Here is a 13,949-nt window from a genome sequence, read left to right as displayed (position 1 = left end):
TATATGTCTTTTATATATATTATGTTGTTGTCATAAGACTTCTTTAAATATTTTGAATACAAGTCCCTTAACAAGTACAGATGGGTTATGTTTCAATAAACTCATTATAAGGTGAAAATATCCTAAGTAAAAAATGCATTTAATATGCCTAACCTACTGAACATCATAGCTTTGCCTAGCTGACCTTAAACGTGCTCAGAATACTTACATTAGTCTACGGTTAGGCAAATCATCTAACGCAAAGCCTATTTTATACTAAAGTGTTGAATAGCTTACGTAATTTATTGAACACTGCACTGAAAGCGAAAAACACAATGGTTGTGTGGGTGCAGAACAGTTGTAAGTGTATCAGTTGTTGAGCCTTGTGATCCTGTGGCTGTCAGGGCTGAGGCTCGGGGCCAGTGCCCAGCATCATGAGAGAGTATCGTACCATATATCGCTAGTCTGGGAAAAGATCCACATCCAAAATTCAAAGTACAGTTTCTACTGAATGAGCACTGCTTTCAACCATGGTTGAAATTCAAATACAATTCAAAAAATTGTAAGTCGAACCATCATAAGGTGGGGACTCTCTGTATATAATTTACTCTCTGTATAAAATATTGTCTTCTATTCTGAGCATTGTCTTTGTACTTTCTTGATGGTACCGTGTGCAGCACAGAAGTTTTAAATTTGAAAGAAGTCCAATTTATCTATTTGTGCGTGTGTGTGTTTGTTTGGTATTATATCTAAGAAACTATTACTTCACCCAAGGTTATAAAGATCTAATCCTATGTTTTCCCCAAGAGTTTTACAATTTTAGCTCTTCATTTAGGTCTATGATCCATTTTGAGTTAATTTTTGTGTATGGTATGAGTCATTTTTAAATAGATGCTATTGAGAGCAGAGTGTTTTTTTATACCTTAAGGTCCCCCCCGCAAAAAAGGTCTTTTTCTCTTTCTGTGATGTAATAACTTATAGTGCTCTGCACATTGAACCAGAAAATACTCATTGAGTCATTTGTGCAAATGTACATAGCAGTGAACCAGCCACTATGATAAAAATAAAAAGAAACTGTAACAGTAAGCACTAAACTGCTATAATCCAGGACCAATCCAAATGGATTTAGGGTAAATTTATGATTGCTCCTGCAAAGAACCAGACTTCAGCAACACTGGCTTAGACTGAGTCCAACCATAGAAAGATTACTGATTAACCTGGCATAGAAATTTATCCTTGATTTAAAATACACAGATACCAGCAAAACAAAACACCCCAAACCCTCAAGAACTCCGAACAACTGAATCAGCAGGTATGGAGTGAAATTCAACTTCTAGAAGTGTATGTGTTTTATATGTGTTTCACGTAACAGTTACCAGGTAACTTTACTAAGTTAAACTACACATCCTTAAATACTTTTTTAATGACGATACATTCACAGTACTTAATTCATGGCTCACCTTTATATTTCAATTAGCTAAGAAATATATTGTTTTTCTCGGCATCTCTATCATTTATTTGCCTCTTGGTAAAGAGTCTGAACTCCTTATACCATTTGGCTCATTTTCCCAGCAGGTTCCTGAGTAACACAAATGAAGTTCTGTAGCAGAAACAACCTGTCAAAAATGAAATTATTCTCTCGTCCCTTTATATCAAATTGTGGAGGGTCATTCAAGGCCCTCCTCTGTCAATATGCACCAGGGGCAACTGGCCCCTGATGCCTTTTCCAGGAGTGATCAGGGTTTGTATTGTAGCCGGAGGAACATCAGCAGTCTCCAAGATCAAGTCAATAGGCTGTCTGAGCACTCTTGTTCCAAAGGGTACAAACACCAAATCTGGCCATGTGAATCAGAGGAAGACAAGCAGAAGGTGAAGGAGTAGGTGGCAGGGAGGCCAGTACTTCTAGTCAGGAAGCAGAGGCTAAATGGTTGATCTATGGCCCTCATTGTTGCCTGTGTAGCAGGCCATCTTGGCATGTTCCCAGCTAGCTAGAAAAGCTGATCAGAGAAAATACCTTCCAGGATGAGCTCATCAACAATCCCCACCACACATACCACTCCAAATTCATCAACATCTTTCATTAAACCTTTGCTTACAGTGAAAGTAGTTTATTTCTCTTCCTCCATACACACCATCTGTATTGTCTCTGTGTTATTTCTCCTCTTTTTCTTGACTTATATCAGTCTTACCCACTATGCAAGGCCAGCTCAAGGCTCACTGCTGGATCCTGGTGATCTTCGCTCATCTTGAATCCTATAGCAGCAGTGTGAGGATCACTAATTTGACAGTTCATCAGCTTCCTTATGGTTTATCTCTCTCTTTATATGTACCGCTACTCTCTCAACTATGTTGAAGAGGCAAAATTTACACCTTAACTCTCTTGGTACCTGGCACAGTGCCATGGATGGCACTTAACTCAATATATGCTAGCTGTTATTAATATATATTAATGCTGGCTTTAAAATAACAATAGTAGGAGTTATAAATATAGAACAATCATGACAGATCAGACGCCCAGAGTGTCTCATTTAATTTTCAAAATAATCCCCTGATGTGGTGACATTATTCTAATTTTATAGGTTATGAAACTCAAGCTAGATTTGTGCTCATGCAACTAGTGAGTGGTGAACTGGACTGTGCCTGGGTCTAACTCAAAGGCTCACATTCACAATCAGCATGCCATGTTGCTTTCTGAAAACAAGTATTGTGATTATTAAGAGGTAGAAACTGGCACCTGCTCTGCTCATACCTCTGTTACAGTGTCTATATGTCCAGCTCTAATATAATTGTGTGTCTGTCTTTCACACTACATTAGGAGTTCAAATTGCCATAACATTTGACTCAAAGATGATAGACTGTAGTGACCGTATCATATGAATCTAATTTGAATATTGTATTTTCATCAAGTGTTGACACACACCATTTACTCAGTAATAAATATACTCAGCAGCTGGGTAATCTTGGGCAAGTTATTTAACCTCTCTGTTGGCTTAGTGTCCTCAGCTGTAAAATGGCAATGAAAACAGTCTCTCTCTCACGGGGATGAGATGGTGTCTGTAAAGTGCTTAGTTTAGTGCCAGGCACATTTAAAGTGATATTAGTGATACTAATATCATCTATTACTGTTATCAACATCATCAGTACTTTTATTACTATAGTCTCCATCTAAAACCAGTAGTGGAGACAAACGTCAGTCACATACTCACACACACATTCCCATGCTCACAACTGGATGGGTACCTTTGCTTGTTGCATTTCTGTGTACCTAGAAATGGAGCTGGACTGCCATTTTTTCATAGACCAGGCATTTTAAAAAGACCAGGCCACTGGGAAGGACATCTGTAAATATTATTTCTACAGCAGAGATTCTTAACCATTCTGAACAAGAGAGGGCATCAGAATATCCCCGAGGCTTTTTCATACCAAACCCATGAATCAAAACAACTCCATCTTCCAAATCTTATCACTACCTGTATTTCTGGAGTTGGGAACCACAGCAAAGAGAGTTACTGTTGATGCTTATGAACTAGTAGGTGGAAGCAGGGAGAGAGAGAAAGAGAGAGAGGTGGTAACCACTGTCGTCTAGGGCAACAGTTCACATTTTGCCGGATGTGGGTTTAGGGCATGCTGCTCCACCATTTAGTTCCATTCTTTTTCAGTCCCTGTTACTATTAGGCAGAATCCAAAAAATAAGGCAGGAGGGGAAGAGAAAGAATAAAAAGGAAGGTAAGCAATGATAATCTGAGTTTGTTTGTTTTTGTTGCTAGATGACTAATAAAGTATTTGAGAGCAGATTTAAATATGAATTAAAATCAGGTTCCAGGGACAGATCCTATACTAATAGAAAATGCTATTCCCTTCTTTTTCCCTTTAGCTTACTTCATAATTCATCTAATATCCTCCATGCATCTGAAGAGTCAGTGCATAGTTAGGACACAATAACTGTGCCATTATCTAGAGTTGTGCTGTCTAGTTTGGTAGCCAATAGTTCCTGAGGCTATTGAGCACTTCAGTGGTGGCTAGTTCAACTGGAGATGTGCTATAAGGGTAAAACATGCTTGGTTTAAAAGACTTGGTATGAAGAAAAAGAATAAAAGACTTCACTGATAATTTTAATATTACTTAAATTTAATGCAATTTAGTATAATTAGTATTAATTAACTAAATGACCATTTGGGATATATATGAAATAAAATATATTACTAAAATTAGTGTTATTGTTTATTTTTTATGCTTCTAATGTGGCTTCTTGAAAATTTGAAGTTAGACATATGGTTTGCCTTATATTTCTATTGAACAGGGCTGGTCTAGAGTGCTACAGTTCTGTTATTACAAGTGCCATAACATTTGACTCAAAGATGATAGACTGTAGTGACCGTATCATATGAATCTAATTTGAATATTACTCACCAAATGTTAAATATGAATTGTCCCCTTTCCTTTCCCATTGTACTTTACGCTCCAGCACTGCCAAACTGTTTCATACACGTGGGGCCTGGGGTGGCCTTCTTCCATCGGCCACCTGGAAATACCTTTATCCTTCAAAGTGCCTCTTGGTCACCCCCTATCTAATCTCTTCCCTATAGTCACCTTCTTCACCATATTATTTCTGCACCTATCATTGCATATCAGACTGCAATGTGTTTATTTCCAGGCTTGTCTCTCCCACTCAACTAGAAGCTTCTTGAGGTTAGGGGCCAATTCTTATTCTATTTTATACCCTCCACTCTGGGCACATCGTTGGCCTTTAATAGATGTGTGTTGAAACTGAAAAAAAAAAAAAAGTTCTGATTGCAGCATGTTGAGCAGTTTATGCATAAGGATATGCATAAGAACCATACTCCCTCTGTAAGCCTCGCTTTGAGGGAGGCTTCTCTGCTCTGACAGTCAGTGGAGTGAGCTACCTTGGAGTTTCAGCGTCTCTATTCAGTAGTGGTCTTATGAGCTATGTGTTTACAACATTGCATTGCATTTGCCCACAATCATGGCCCAAGCCCCTTATTTATGTTTGTTGCTTGCAACAGGGTAAATATAATGTCACTGAATTAGTAAGCATGTTAAGAAATAGTCTTGGTTTGCTAAGCCATATCATTTATGGAATTTAATCAGAAGGAAGCCATCCTCTTAAAAAAACAAAACAAACCAATACTATATCCTGAAGTTACTCAGTTCATTGACCTGTCAGTTGTGAATTTTATGTTATTAGCAGACATGAATGAGATTGTTAATGTTGTACTATAAACAGAGTAGCCTTAGATAAATTTACTTAGTTAGTAACATAATTAATATACTGTAAATCTGCAAAAAATTTTGTGGTGTTCCCTCCTTCCCTTAACGAATTATTTTTTTTTTATTTTTGAGATGAAATCTTAATGCACTTAATTGAAGACTAGAGTTTTGCCTGGTGAAAAACACAGTCTATTAAATGGTAATCAACCACTTAAGCAGCATTCCACTAAATACTACCATTCCATAACTATGCTGTTTTGATGCCTATTATAGCCAGAACAAATGAAACATCAATTATCACCATTTCAGTATACTTCCTAATGAAGTAGGAAGTACTTTCAGCTTTCCAAATACTGTAACGGTGTCATCTAACATTCTTCAACAGCTGTTAGTGACCCTTTAGCCCTGCTTGAACACTTGCATCCATCTGAAATCCAGCTGTGTCAAGGGGAAGCTCCCCTCTCTTCTGAATTTGGTCTTAGATTTTGAAAATATAAAAATCTTAACCTCTGGTTGAGATAAAAATCTCCTTTGTGGAAGAGGTCTTTGTCCGTCGTCCCTCAGAATCTGCTCTTAAACACACAGAAACCTTGTATTGCATAATGCCCATCTCACTGGTTAGCACTTTATGTATGATCTTTAGTACCTATTTCTTGCTTTTCCACTCATTAAAAACAATTTTCATTGTCTAGACCCTCATAAAGGTAGAATATTACTGATTAGTTGACTATATTCTTATCTGTATAATAAAGATTATTGGTCAACCTTTTCAGCAAGGGTTTTGTTTTTTTCATCCATTTTTAGCAAATTTTGAAAGAATGGTTAAAGCTTTAGGATCTAAAAGACCTGGTTTTATGTTCCATTTCTTTAACTCTCAAGCAATCATTTCTAATTTTGTAAAATGAAAATAACAGTATCTTCCCAAATAGCTACTTAGCCTAAATGACCTTAGTCCTTATATGTAATAAGCACATAGTTATTACCAGTTGATACTTCATATCCATATCTGAAGCTGAACTTCGGACCATCTCCTCTCCAACCTCCCCATCAACTGATGGCAGTTCCATCTTCCAGTTGTTTAGGCCAAGACTTTGGAGTCATCACTGACTCCTTTTTCTCTCAAACCCCACATCCTATTGGCTCTACCTTCAAAATACATGGTGATTCCTAAAGCTTCCTAATGGGCTCCTGGCTTTCATCCTTACTCTGTTCAGCTTATTCTCAAGCAGTCAGAGAGAGCCTTTTATTTTTTATTTTATTTATTTTTAAAAGATTTTATTTATTTATTTGACAGAGACACAGCGAGAGAAGGGAACACAAGCAGGGGGAGTGGGAGAGGGAGAAGCAGACTTCCCGCGGAGCAGTGAGCCTGATGTGGGGCTCGATCCCAGAACCCTGGGATCATGACCTGAGCTGAAGGCAGACACTTAATGACTGAGCCACCCAGGTGCCCCAGAGTGAGTCTATTAAATATAAATCAGATCATGCTACTCCTTTCCCCAGAATTCCACAATCGCCCCTCAGTTTCACTCAGAGTAAAAGCGAAAATTCTTACAATGGCCCACAAGACCCTACATGATCTGCCACCTCTTCGTGCTCCTCTCCAACCACATCTCTTGCTACTCTCTTCCCGTTCTTATACCTTCTAGCCACATGGGCCTTCTTGTTTCTTGAATACACCAGGCAGACCCCTGCCTTATAGCCTTGGCCCTGGCTGTTCCCCCTACTGAGAACACAGTTCTCTCAGATAGCCTCTTAGTTAACTCCTTCAGAACTTTGTTCAAATCCTATCTACCCAGTGACGCCAAGCCTGACCACCTTATTAAATACTACAACTTTACTTTGCTTAACTTTGCCTTTTTTAATGACACTTTTCACTTATTACTACCTACATTATTTACTTATTTATTATGTTTACTGACTATTGTCTGTGTCTCCCCATTAGAAGTATAAACTCCATAAATGCAGAGATCTTTGCCTCTCTTGTTCGCCAACATGTCTCAAGCACCTGAAATAGTGCTTGGCAAATATTTTTTAAATGACTGAATTGTATTTAAGGTAGAAATCTAAGCAATATGAAAAAGTGATGAGTTCCTAAATTATATATTCTTTATTACACTTAAAAGTTATAGTTATCCACTGGTGAATCTTGGTCACTTCAGTAATGACTAAGATACCCCTAACTATTTCCATGGTACTTACTCATAATCATTTATAACCCACTTTGCTTTTATGCTATTTAAAATAAGTCGTCTTCACCTAACAGGGCACTCTATTTATAATCGTGCCTACAGTTGGTGGAGATTCTAATCTGTTTCCCAAGTGCCAGTGTACTCTTAATTCCCAGTTAGACATGTTTGCAAATGCATGTACATGCTTTCTAAATGCTTTTTTTAAAAAAAAATCAGCACATTCCCAATACTGATTATGTCTGTTGAGAAAAAAGGGAATGCTATTGGGAGGAAGTCAGAAGATATATTGGTAATATTTTACTTCTTCAGCTGGGTGATAGGTATCCAGATGTTGGCTTTATTATTGTTATAATCTGCATATACATTATACACCATCTTTTGTATGCATGAAACATTTCATAATAAAAAAGGAAGGACAAAAATAAATCCAGTCTAGCATTTACTTGTTCTACTACCACTCTTTATCTTCCCTCCAGTTTGATACGATATAGCTCTCTGGACATAGGTCATCTAGCCAGTTTGTGGAAACATAATTGCTGTTGATTTAGCATTTACACCCTCTCCTAGCCCACAACCATCTCACTGATGAGTCTGTGATATGAGATCAAATCAGAAAGATCCCCAGCAAAAACAAACAAAAAAATTAAACTCATTGCTTTATTGATTTAATCAACCTAGCAAGCTATCAAGAGGGATGAGAATAAAGACAAAAATGAAAACATGTGATGGCTGCCAAAGCAGATTACTTTTTCAAAAGACATACATAAAGATAATAACTTCACAGTTGATTATAATATTTTGTCTTCCCACTATAGCAAGGCAAGTTCCTTGCTTACCTTCATTTCATCCTCCCTTCCTTGACCCCACTGTGGTATAGGGATCTGATATCTGCTTCCACAGCACACAATTCTGGTCACGTGTAGAACTGTAACTGCCCATTTATGCCCCCCCACCCAACTAGACTAGAAGTTCACTGAGGAACGGTCCCATGTCTTTTCACCATTTGAGCCCTATTCCTGGGACAGCTCCTAGGGTTTTGGTATGAGACTAGCTCAGTTCAAAGGTCAGCTCCTCTTCTTACTCTCTGTGTAACCTTCTTAACCTCTCTGTGCTTTCATGGCATAAGCCCAGGATGTGAGGATTAATGCAATGACACATCTAAATTAATTAGCACAGAGTCTGGTCCAAAATCTAAGCTAAATAAATAGAATAATTATTTATGATCACCATTTGGTGATAAAGAGGAAACTGAGTTGACAGAGAAGAAAGAAAATAACTCTTACAATACGATTCTTAATGATTCACGTGCGTTGTCAATCTTCAGGAAATGTTTAGAAACGGCGTCATGAGTTCAAGCTTTAGAGTGCATGCTGAGACGATGTGGTTCCTTGGAGTGGTGCTACATCTCTACCTGCTTATACCTCAGGGTTGGTACCAACGGGCTTGCCTAGGTCAGGGGCTTGTGACATTTTGATGGTACAACCCAGAAGTGGAACTGATATATCTGGACACTTAGCAAACATTTTTTGAGTCCCAACTATGGTCCCAGGAATTTGGCTAGATAATGAGGATGTGGTGGTGGCAGGTCACATCCTCTAGTCCACAGGCCCCACCTTGTCATGCCGCACGTACAGTCTAGCCCCTTAAACTGAGTGTAGCTCATTCAATGCCAATCCTTAGTGCTGCTGTTCTCTCTTCTCAAGAGACATCTAACTGTCAGCTTTTCCAAATATATAGCAGTTTCCCCTACAAATCATGTTTCTCATGACAACTATAACTGTAATACAGATACACATGACCATACAACCAGTGTACCAATCTAATGCCTCAAATCCTGGCATTTATTATGCACTTGAACTTATAATAATTGCTTAAACTTTAAGCTATTTGCCACACAGGATGACAGAACTGACATAAATATAGACATATTTACATACTATACTATTAATTATATTAATAAGAATTGTTCTATTTTGAGGTGAGAATTACTAAGATCATTCTGTTGCCTATAAAATAAACTCATGAGGTCTTTAAAATGGAAAATATTTTGGTGTGGTAAACTATGAAACACCAACTTAATTTATTATAAGATTTGTGGACTCACTAAAAGGTTTTGGATATAAAGATAATTAAAATAAGATCGAAGAGGGTTTAGAAGTAAATGAAAATAATAATAATTACTCCTTTTCTCTTTCTTTTGAAAGTAGTATGGTTTGAAGAAATTCAGAGTGGCATATCAAATACACACATTTATGGCAATAAATTTTATAAATAGCTCATTCTAATAATAATATGAAAATATCTAGAACGTTTTTGTTATAAGTAAATAAAGGTTAATAAAGTAGATGATTGGTATACATTCCTAGGGTATAAAAATATGAAACATTAATGGACACTACACAACCTAGTAAGTACTGTGTTTAAGATTTAAAGTAACTAAATCATAAGGTAATCCATATTATAAAGTTATATTTCTTGAGAAATAATAATTGAAAAATTTTGAAATTTAGTATCGACCGCCCCAAGCTTGGGCACATCAATTCCCCATCTTAGTTTCTCAACAGAATGGAAATCTGCCATCTTATATATAGACCAAAAATTGACTATTTTTAAAAGAACTTCCGAGAAACAAAAGGCCTCAAAAGTGTTGATATTTCAGACTTTAACAGAATCTGTTATCATTATGACTTTTTCCGCTCTTTTCTGTGTGATCAGCAATTCTAACTTTGTCAGCATTTCAGACAGGACAAATTCAAAGAATTATAGCAGTTCGCCAATTGCTATTATAATGACAGACATACTCTAGCCCAACAATCTCACTTTACGAATAAGTTATCTCAGGTCCAGGGAGGTTAAAGCACCTTAATCAAAGTCACCCTTGTCTAGTTAAAGGCAGATATGGAGCTATAATCCAAATATCCCAAGTATCCAGAAAAGACACAAATATTAGTATCAGTGTGAAAATTATTAAGTATTAACAGCCTGAAGATGACATTATATTTCTTAGACCTTTCACAACATGTTAAACAGGCAGGAAATACCACCCGGAAGACATTATAGAAGATTTCTTAATAGATTTTCTGTGAATTTTGCTAGCCAGTCTTAACTGTAAGACTATTTCAGTGAGGCCAGAGGGAAAATTGCCAGTGTACAAAAGCTCTCTTTTCTGAAATTTCTGTTCAGAGGCCTAGAATTTAGAATTAGTAGTAGGTATTAAGTACCCTTGCCTTTATTTAAACCACATTTTGCCACCAGAAATAATACCCTGGGGAGTAATAAACTCATGTGCCTTTTCCCCATGTTACTTTCCTCCTTTACTCCTTTTCTCTTTCTCTAATAACCACATTAAAAGTTCTTTTTGAACCACTTTACTCTGAGTCGCGCTAGAAACTACACGTTTGGTGTTCTACAATGGTATAAATAAGAAATACCTTCCCACAAGGAAAATCAGAGGTGCAGGGGGCAAAGTCTTCAGGGGGACTCCTGGATAGGATATCCTACTCAGTTTCCTTCATTCCATGAAATGGCACTCCGGACATTCACTCTACGCCAAATTATGAGACTAACTCCTGGTGTCCAAACCGGCCCTCTATCTTATTTTAAAATGAAAAGGCCAATCACTGGTAAAGATGTTTTTAAAAAGAAGAAACAGTTGTCCAAAGTTTTAAAGTCAGCAAACACTCTAAGACACGTCAGACTGCGATCGTCACTCTCAAATTCTCACACGACTTGCACTGAATCTACAGTGCCTTAAAATGCCCCCCCCCCCAGGAATTCCTTCCGAGGGTCAGGTTGGGGCTCCTGGGCTGCTGGACAGGCGAGGGTTCAGACGGGTTACCCGTCTGTCCCTGAAGCAATTTTCTGGGCAGGAAATCAGTCAAATGTGATGAAAGAGAACGCGGGGGAGACGAGCCCGCGCCCCAAGCCCCGCGTAGCTGGGTCAAGGGCTGAGGTCAGCAGAGGGGACCCCGGGGACGCACTCCCCTCGAGGGCCAAGCGGGAGGCGCGAGTTCTCCGGGCCACGGCCGGGAGCTGGGTCGGAGCTGGGACCAGAACCACTGGACACATGGTCCCGCGGCAGCCCCGAGGGTCCCGGCTGCAGCTCGCAGGGCGCCCGGATCGGCCGGCGCCCCTTACCTTGACGGCTCCGCGGGGACTCGGCAGGGATTCTGCGCGGGCGCGGGCGCGGGCGAGGGCGGGCCGGCGGCGGGGCAGCGGCGGGGCAGGCGAGGCGGCACACTGGGCTCCACCCGGGCTCAGGTCCGCCGCCTCGGGGAGGAAGTGGTGTCAGCCCTGCCCTTTCCACGCAGCGCGCAGACGTGTGGCGCTCGCCGCGCCGCTTTGCATCGAGGTGCAACGGGGGCGCCTGGTTGGAGGCACACCCGCGGGAGGACGTGTGGATGAAGACTTCTAAGACTCGGGGGCTGCTTTTTCCAACTCATCGGGTCTGTGTCTCATTTCCCCTGTTTCTCCCCCGCCACACCACACCCTTGAAGGGAAAAAAAAGTTTTTGTTTTTTAAGTTCTGGGAAAAGTTGGGCCTTCCTCTCTCGCCCCTCCCCTACGCGCGCCCTCTTCTCTGAGAATTCCCTCGCTAAATGATCCTTCTTTGTCGCTCGATCTATTAGTGGCTAAGGGATGTGGGGCCAGATGACGGCTCCGCATAAGCCCGAGACCCTGATCTCTTTTGCAACGGCCTTTCTAAGTGTTTACTTCAGCCCCTCTGCGCTTCCTCTTTCGGGCCAGTTGAGCAAGGCCGGATCTTCCCGCGGCACGCAGCCCACCCTTGGGGGACTTGGCGCGGGAGTGCGGAGCAGAGCGACCCCGCGCCTGCGCGCCTGCCCGCCCGTCCGCAGGGACGCGCTCTGGGGGGCGCGGGTCTCTGCGGGAGCCGGGGTGGAGTCGGAGGTCGGGGGTCAGGCGGGGAAGGGCGCGCTCGGCTCAGCCCATTTCTCAACTGTGCGATTGGCAAACCCCCCAAAGCTTAACGACACTGAGTTGGCGCGGGAGGCTGTGAAGAAACAGGCACTCTCACACATTGCTAGTGGAAATCCAAAGTCGTATGAACCCCGTGGAGGCGAATTCAGCAATAGGTATTAAACTTACATATGCAGTTACCGTTTGATCCAGAAATCCCACTTCTAGGAATGTCTTAGGACGATTGAGTGATGACAAAAAATTTTGCATATACCCACGCCCGTTCTTGGCCGCAGGATTTGTGATAGCAAAGGACTGACTGGAAGTAACCCGAGACTCATTGGAAGTAGAGCCTCCTGAGAGTGGGGAGATCTGAAAATACAGAAGTTAAAAACAGTTAGGATTTGTAAATGTGGTTGAATGAACCTCCTCTTCCCCTGTAAAAGCTGTGTCTTCAAGGGCTTTTTATGTGGGGAAGGTGGTGGAGAAGGCATAAAGACATACATTAGACACGTAAATTAATTAGGTAAATTAAGATAGTTCAGTTATTTAATAAAAAACTTATAAGCATCTACTCATCTAAGAACAATGAAAATAGTTGTGAAGAAAACAATTCCTGCTCTGGTGGGTGGTACTTTCTAGATGGAAGAAAGCAAATTAATATTTAACATGTTAAGTAATGTAAGTATTTTGAAGGGAATTAAAAGGTGAGAGTGATAGTAGGGGGTTGGAGCCGTTATATTAATTAGGATCGTCAAGGAAGAGCTTTCGATATGTGTCACTTGAGCCAGACCTAAATGACATGAGAGATTAACTCATGTGGATTTTTGAATGAGAATGTTCAAAGGCTCTGGGTTAGGAGGGCACTTGAAATACTGGAAGAACAGCAAGGAAGCTAGTATGGATGGAGCAGAGTGAGAGGGAGACAAGTGGTATATGAGATCAAAGAGGAAATTGTGGCCAGATCATGTGTGTCCTTTCTGGCTATGGTAGGGACTTCACTGTGAGATAGGAAGTCATTGGAGGGTTCTGAACAGTCAGTACTATATAGAAAGTCAGGTCAAGCGATGGAGTGACTTACATAGGAGAGGAAGAGTGGGCAGGCAATATCTCTTTGCAAAATAATGAAAAGGGGCAGCCATTCCGAGATTTGGAAAAACATTCCAGAGAAGGAAGAGCAAGCAAAGGTCTTGAGATAGGAACATAGAAGGTTAGAAAGAAGGCCAGTGCGACTGGCATATAGCAAAAGAGTAGGGCAGTGGTAGAGGATGGGGACAGAGAGGTAGATAGGGACCAGATCAGGCAGGGCCTTGGGGTAAGCCTTGAGGACTTTGAGTTTTATTCTGATTGCAATGGGGAGCTATTGGAAGGATTTTAGAAAGTACATGATTTGACTTCTGCTGTATGCCATCATGCTGGTTGGTGATTGGAAACGGATCGGATGGGGCAAGACAAAGGGCAGTGAGAGATCACTCAGTAGGTTGTGGCAATAGCCCAGGTGAAAGATGGTGGTGGCTTTGGTTAGTATTCTAACAGGGGGATGATGGGAAAAATTTGGATTCAAGACAGTTTCAAAGCAGAACCAACAATGTTTGCTGATGGGCTGCTGCAGGAGTGGGGAAGTGGCAGAGTG

The 13,949-nt window shown here is 40.5% G+C and overlaps 1 protein-coding gene and 1 long non-coding RNA gene across 7 annotated transcripts in view; one reads left to right on the top strand and one right to left on the bottom strand.

Moving 5' to 3' along the window:
* APBB1IP (amyloid beta precursor protein binding family B member 1 interacting protein) overlaps positions 1-11,610 on the bottom strand; it is a 109,934-nt gene extending 98,324 nt beyond the window's left edge. For 2 of the 3 annotated variants that reach the window (XM_078075257.1, XM_078075258.1), the window contains exon 1: positions 11,538-11,610. The gene's annotated coding sequence lies outside the window, so the exon portion shown is untranslated. The remainder of the gene's footprint in view (positions 1-11,537) is intronic. The other variant, XM_036092297.2, reaches the window with a different exon arrangement.
* Positions 11,611-11,685: 75 nt separating this feature from the next.
* LOC118535754 (uncharacterized) overlaps positions 11,686-13,949 on the top strand; it is a 158,123-nt gene continuing 155,859 nt past the window's right edge. For 3 of the 4 annotated variants that reach the window (XR_013449019.1, XR_013449020.1, XR_004917327.2), the window contains exon 1: positions 11,690-11,845. This is a non-coding gene — a long non-coding RNA (uncharacterized LOC118535754). Of the gene's footprint in view, positions 11,846-12,382; positions 12,493-13,949 lie in introns of all 4 variants that reach the window. The other variant, XR_013449021.1, reaches the window with a different exon arrangement.

The sequence above is a fragment of the Halichoerus grypus genome, chromosome 6 (assembly GCF_964656455.1).
Source record: "Halichoerus grypus chromosome 6, mHalGry1.hap1.1, whole genome shotgun sequence".
NCBI classification, from domain to species: domain Eukaryota; kingdom Metazoa; phylum Chordata; class Mammalia; order Carnivora; family Phocidae; genus Halichoerus; species Halichoerus grypus.
This window is presented reverse-complemented; position numbering and strand designations above follow the sequence as displayed.